We start from the raw sequence: 6,000 nt of genomic DNA, 5'->3' as shown, positions 1-6,000 counted from the left end.
ATCCAATTTTGCTTAAGTCTGAAAGGTGGAACACAATATTTGATAGTATGGGAGTATTTTGAGTAGAAATTCACTTTGGTTGCACATATTTCTTTTTCGTGATATAGGTAGTTGGTTGGATGTCCGGAGTAGCTTATTCCATAATCTTCGTTTCCAGTGTTGTCTTTCGTGTATGATTAAACATCCGATATTCAACATTTCAGGAAGAACAATGCTATTTTGCTGACTAGTGATGTAACGTGTTGTGCGGAATTATTGGAATGATTTTGGTGATATATTTTGTGTTCGAGGTTGCTTAGACGACATATGGGAAGCATGTAGTCAATTTTTTTGGGTCCGCATATGCATTTGTGATCAGATTTCGTTGACACATCTTACATGTTTCATATTTTGCAAGTGTTCTTGTAGCCGACTTGTTGGTGAGATAAATTCATGTTGCAAATATATATATATATATATATATATATATATATAAGAGATTGGAAAGTTCATTTTTAATATCAGAGAGTGTGCGAATGTTGTGTATGTGTGATTGTCCGTAGTTCCACGTGCACAATTGAAGAACTTTTGCTCCAGATTAAAGCAGAGAGTCTCAGAGTAGTGAGACAATTGTATTTTGTGCTTAAACCAGAACTATCCTAGGCATTTATAGATGCTAATTTATAGTTCAATCTTTTTGTTAGCTTTTGTAAATTTTTTTAAGGCAATGAGCCTTCCGGATTTCATTTGTATTGAGTAGTGAGCTCTAGGCAGTGTGTTTGAATGCATGTGCATTCCTATGTAAACTTTTCACATACATCTAACAAAGTATTATCTTACTGTGGGTAGGATTCCCACCATGGTTTTTCCCTTGACCGGGTTTTCCATGTACAAAATATTGATGTTATGGTGGTACTTTTTCTTGTGTTTTGCTTATGATTATCTCTCTTATTTATTTGCATTAAATGGTTTGAAGAACTGGTTAAGAAAGTTAAAAGTTGCAGAACACTGATTCACGCCCCCTCTCAGTGTTCATTGATTCCAACAATTGGCACGTGGTGTATACATGCTCATACATGATTCATGACCTCAGGTTTATGATACACATGACATACATGGTGACAATGGTACATATGATCACATTTATTTGGTATCATTAGATTGGTTTATATACGATGTCTTGGTTTGATATTGTATATTCATGATAAGGCCCATTTCATGTTGATCCTAACGTTGCATATAAAGGTATTTCAATATTGGTTTTAAAACAAGGTCAAAAGGGGGATTTTGATATGCAATATTTCTAAGAGAAATGAAAAAGTGGTGATTGTGTATTACATGTTTAAGTCACTTTAGGTGACTAGGTGTATTTGAAATGGGTAAACATTCCCACTGAAATATATCTTAAGTGGGAGTATTTTGTGAGCGACACAAAAAGAGTAAATGCATTATTGAAAGTAATTTTGGAGATTGCTATTGCTACATTCTTTGAAAATCATTTTTGAGAGATAGTGTACGACATGCACATGTGGTTATGACAATTTGGAGATGAGTGTTGATGGAATTGTTCCTGAACATGAACATAACAAAGATTGTGAAGATAATGATAGAAACATGTATTATCATTCCCTTATTACTTGTTTCCCCATTTTTCAAAACTAAGTGTTTCTTGTTGCTTTTGTTTTCTTTGGCCTATATCTTAGGGTTTGTTTGGTGAAAATAAGAAATATGTTACTATTTTTGACCTTGGTTGGGTTGTGGGTTCCATGAATTTGTTGAATGCTTTGCTAGTTTCATTTAGTTGTATTCTGTTAATTATCTATGTTAATAGCTCTTTACTAGGGCATAATTTTTTTTCTTGTTAACTGATTCAGTAATTAGAGCCTAGTTCCTTAGAGGAATCCTAACAACTTGAGGAAGATCCAGGAAGGTGAATCAGTGGATCCGGTAGTCTGAAGTAGCATCTTGTTGTAGCACTTGAGGATCTTGATCAAGCTCAAGTTGAGGTCTGACAAGTGAAAGTAAACCTTAAAGATGCTGGGAACTTCATCGAAACATTAAAGGATCAGTTTAACAAGTCAAGGGAGAAGAGAAAGGAACTTGTTGATCAGTTTAAGTAGAAAGAAAGTCAGAGAATTGATCAAGAAGCCTCGAAGGAGAAGAATGTGACAGACTTGCTAGAGCTAATACAATCCAGAAGAATGAAATGGAAGACATTATGATGAGATTGACAGAAGAGATTGAAGAAAGGAAGAAGAATGAGGAGAAGCTTGCTCAGTCCCTTAAAGAAAAATTTGAAGAATGTAGCAGACTTGAGAGTGAGAATGGACAACTGAAGCTTGACCTGCAAGATGCTAGACAACAAGAGGAAGATATTGAAAGGAAGATCATTCTTATTAGACATGATTTTGATGTTGCAAATGAGTACAAAGAAAATTTCTGGGTCAGCTCAGCCAAGCTTGATGAGATGCTTGCAAGTCAGAAGAATCCAAATGATACTCAAGGTCTCAGATATGAGAAAGGAGAAAGCTTTGCATTTGGTCAAAGAAATCCTAAGACTCAACAACATAAGAACAACTCAAGAAGGCCTCTGGTAAGGCAACCTAATGCTCATAAATTCAATGGCAATTGTTTTGTTTGTAGTAAATTTGGTCATATGGCTAGTTAGTGTAGAAATAGGATGAATAATAATGGTCCCTTTTATCGATCAATGTTTCAAATGCAATAAGTATGGGCATAAGGAAAATATATACAGAAGTGTGATGAATAACTTTCAAAATAGGAGAAATGTTAGATGCTATGCTTGTGGAAGATTTGGACATATTTCTAATCAATGCATATCAAGGACAAATCAAGGAAATTTTAGACCTAATCAGAGGAACAATGTTGTTTGATATAATTGCAACAAATCCGGTCACATTGCTAAGTTTTGCAAAAGGAAGAATGCAAACAAGAAGGCTCCAGAAGACAAGAACAAGAATACAAAGTCAAATGAGAAGGGAAAAGAAAAAGTTGAAGAGATCAAAGATCAAATGCAGAAGATGTAGGTGAGAAAGAGTGACTCAGATGTAGGAAATGGATCCACACTGGATTCAAGCACTGTAAATTCCTCCGGGAATTAGATTATAACCTTTGGCTTAAGGGGAGTTTTCATGCCAATCCAATTCTCCCTGCCAGATGTTGATGCCAGATGATTGACCAGCAACAGTATGTTAGAATCTATGTCTTGATAATGCAGTTGTTCATGATGCATTCCTGGAAGATTTGAGCTGAACTGAAGGTCCGTAGAAGAGAATTCTGTGAATGCAGAGTATCCAGAAGAGTTAGGGCTAAGAGAATTTATTATAACTAAAAGTTAGGTATGCAGTGAATAAAAAGTGACCCAACCTCTCATTTATCACTTTACATTTGAAGCGAGAAAGCAGTAGAGTGTGGCGAAGGTGATTTTGTCAAAATTCTGAAGCGAAAGAGAGATTTGTCAAAGAGATCTTGCGCCCGGTTGAAGATTGAAAAGGGATTTCTTTGAGTTAGAACTTTTTCAGTTTGAAACCTAAATTTTTTGATATAGCATCGAATGGTGTTGCGACCCCACTAGTAATTGATGTAACTAAGCAAGCTAGACCAAACTTCAAGAAATGCCCCTTCAAGTCGATGGAAGACGATCCGAACGAGGCATTTTCATTAGTCCCATATGGAGTTTTACATGTGGAGGACATTAGGGTTAACAATAACTGTAATATTGAGGAGCTTGAGAATGATCAATTGTTGAAACTTTACACAAATCATATGATTGACGAGATGGGAAACTTAAAACCAAAATTCAAAATGCTTGAGGAAGAGAGTTTCACACAATTTGTGAATTTTCCAGTTTTTTATGAACCTGAGTGGGTCTAATATGTCTTGAGAAGAATGCATGATGAGTTAATGTGGCTTGACAAACCACACAATATCAACAAGACAACAATGAAGGCGGCGACCTATCTAAATTCGACTGGTGAGGTACCTGGTCTAAGAAATGTAAAAAAGCGAAACAGTAATGGAGGTAACTGGTTCCAAATATGATAAGAGATCAATGACCATCAATGACATAATTGAATATGATGTCAAATTTGCATCAATGGTGACAGGATATAAAGTCTATCAATCCAACTGGGACAATTCAGTATCCAGTATGACCATCTATGATGCCTACCAAATCTTGAAGGAGGGTAAGATGTACAACCTGTGTGAGGTGCTCTAGAGTGAGATTTTGAGCAATCTAAAGAAAATCAAGCAAGACAAGAAGCATGTGTTCAAATTCGACACTCTGATTATCTATACTTCTACTTTATGAATGAGATTTCGGGTGTAGGAAAGGTTTAATGGGCCTATGATAGGCCGGTGGTTGTGCAAATCAAAGAGACACTTCAGGGTCTAGGAGATTTACAAGCACAAAAATGAATACTTTGGGGATACTTCAAGACCTTTCAAAGCATGATACAAAGAAGAGAAAGGATTCCTAGAGAGATAGTTGAGAAGTATCAAGGTACTATCTGCATTATAGTAGACACTGGCCAATGCCTTATGGAAGTCGTTGAGCCAAGGACTTCATGGATAATGCCCATGGGGTATAAGGCCAAAGGACATGTACTTGAGGCATATGCTCAACACCTATTGAGAAAGCCGGTGGACAAGCCTAAGGAGAGGTTTGACACATATAAGGAAAAGAGCTTGAGCCTACATTCTCAGTTCAAGAAACTTGAGATACATAAGAAGGTAAGGAAGGAGGTGGAGCAACTGGCGAAGAGAATGGGGATCACCAAGGATGCAGTCCGAAGAGCCAGAGAGAAGAACATTTGAAGGATGAAGATATGGTCAAGCCCAAGGAAGCCAAACCAAAAACCCCACCACATAAGACAAGGTAGACAAGGATTTCTACACCCTCCCCCAGTGCTAGAAACCACCCAATTCACCTAAGCCTCAAGCCCATCCATCTAATGGAGCATTGAAGGGGAAGAAAGAGAAACCACATAGAGTTTATGTGGCAACCCCTGTAGAAGAAGAGGAAACTAAATCTGATGAAGTGGTAAAAGAAGTAAAGAAAAGTACTATAGCTACCAGGGTTGTCAAGAAGAGACCATCTAGTGAGGGGCAACCTAGCAAGAAGCCAAGAGTTGAAGAAGAACAATATGAAATAATAATCAAACAAGTAAAGGAAGCAATAAATGAACAAGGTAATCTCAAACTACTTTCTCAATTTTATGATCTATTGGATGATAAAGGGAAGAGATCATTGGAAGAGGCCATAGTTGTATACTTGAATAAGTATAATAGGGCTCTCATTGAGATTGTTTGAAAAGTTCCCAAGAGCTTATATGATCTCTTATAATTAAGGAAAGAGATAGATAGATTAGAGGAAGAGAGGATAAGGGAGTATGCATTAGTGCAACTTTGTATGGCAATTGCTAAAGTGAAAATAGATAGAATTCTCTAAGAGGACAAGGAAAAGTTCAGGAGGAAATCAAGGGTGAACAAATTAATGATTGGGAAAAATGAAGTCCACAAAAGGACTAAACAACTTTTGACTAGGGAAGTTCTCTCAAAGTATTAGTATGAGGTGATTCCTGAGAAATCTTAGGAAGATGTTCAAAAGTCTGTTCCAAAAGTCCTAGGAATGCCATCCCTAGGAGATGAGCCAAAAGTTGTTGAACCAGGAGAATAGACAACCCAATAGGTTGACATAGATGCTCAGGGAGATGTACGAGTTGAGGATACTGCTTCTGTGGAAGCAGATGTAATTCAGAAGGAAGTTGATGCGGGTGAGGGAACTTAGAACCCTCCAGTGGTGATTGTTGAACCTAAGAAGGAAACATAGAAGACAATGGAGGTAGAGAAGGGAGTAGAGGAAATAGAAAGGAAGGTTGAGTATATATCGATGGCAGGAGACACTGTGGAATCTAAGAAGGGGAAGTAGATCATGAGTGATAGAGACTTCACCCAAGGCCCCATCAATATTTATTCTCTATCTCTTGTCCAAGGCTC

Source organism: Cryptomeria japonica, chromosome 5, assembly GCF_030272615.1.
Source record: "Cryptomeria japonica chromosome 5, Sugi_1.0, whole genome shotgun sequence".
Classification (NCBI taxonomy): Eukaryota; Viridiplantae; Streptophyta; class Pinopsida; order Cupressales; family Cupressaceae; genus Cryptomeria; species Cryptomeria japonica.
Note: the sequence above shows the minus strand (reverse complement) of the source record.